This window comes from Mirounga leonina, unplaced genomic scaffold, assembly GCF_011800145.1.
Source record: "Mirounga leonina isolate KUSES-001 unplaced genomic scaffold, KU_Mleo_1.0 Mir_173, whole genome shotgun sequence".
NCBI classification, from domain to species: Eukaryota; Metazoa; Chordata; class Mammalia; order Carnivora; family Phocidae; genus Mirounga; species Mirounga leonina.
This window is the reverse complement of record NW_023270447.1, coordinates 71,634,920-71,636,135: the sequence shown is the minus strand read 5'-3', so window position 1 is coordinate 71,636,135 and position 1,216 is coordinate 71,634,920.

The window sequence follows — 1,216 nt, the reverse complement described above, 5'->3', positions numbered from 1 at the left end:
GGTGTCTCGTCATAAGGGCTCATCACGAGGGGCCTGGGGCTTACTGGGGTGGGGAGGACGGCAGGACTGGTACCCGTGGGATGGGCGCAGGTGTGTAAAGACTGTCGAGGGCCGGTCTCCCAGCCCACGCAGGTGGGGCTTCGAGGAACAGTGAGCACGTCCGTCAGGCACGCTCGCCCTCCAAGGCAAAGCCTGCTTGCAAGCTGAACAAGGGAGCGTCCCTCAGACCGCAGGCGGGGGCCGGGACGTGCCAGGAGACCGGGACCACAGGACAGCGGGGAGGGCAGCGGTGAGAGGGGGCAGTGCCCGAGGAAAGGGGGAGGGACAGGTCTGCCGCAGGAAGGGCGTGCTGGAGAGCAGCGTGTGCTGGAGAGAAGAGCCACGCAGGCTGCCGCCTCGGCCGGGAGTGGGCAGTGGGGGTTCGGGCCCCTGCTCAGACCGTCTGTTGCAGCCGCAAGCACAGAAGAGAAGGTGCTGGAATAACGTGCTGGAGCTGTGAGTGGACACAGAAGCATCGTATCCAGTGGTACTTGGAGTCTGGCACTGGGTCCCTTAGAGTTTGTCCAAAGCTCTCGTCCACTTTTTGGCAGTAATAAGATCTTGCTTGCTTCTAGTGCCCTGTACCCGCCTTGCCTGGAACCCTGAGCTAAGTGCCCAGGTTCCTCCCATGGGATCTCAATCCCTGAATTCCACACTCATTACTAGGCTGAGAAGCAGGAGCCAAGGAAACAACCTGGGGGGACACCTTCAGAGTGGACTCAGGGAAAGAGACAGAACCCTGGTGGGCAGATGGAAGGGGAAGGCCAGGAGAGTAGGGGGCACAGAAGCCAGGGCAGAGGGTTGGGAAGAGGCATCGGGTTCTAGGAAGCTGTGGGCCAAAGTGGGGATCTGGGGATGAGAAGTCATAATTGAGAAGGCAGTCTCAGCAGCACGGCAGAGTCAGAGGGCAAATTGGCAGGAGGGTAAGGAGCAGGTGGGTGAAGAGGTAGAGCTTCCTGAGGAGCTCGGGCCCCAGCATTCAGGCACCAGCCCTCCACTCCAGCCCACCCCCACTGGCATGTCTAGGACCACCTGCTTCCGTGGGACAAACCTGTGTCCCTCCCACTCCCTTTCCTGCACCGCCTTCTTTACATCTCTGTGCTGGGCTTTCCTTCTGGAATACCCTCCTGCCCTCTCACTACCAAATCTTGTATCAGAACCCAGAATCTTGGTATTG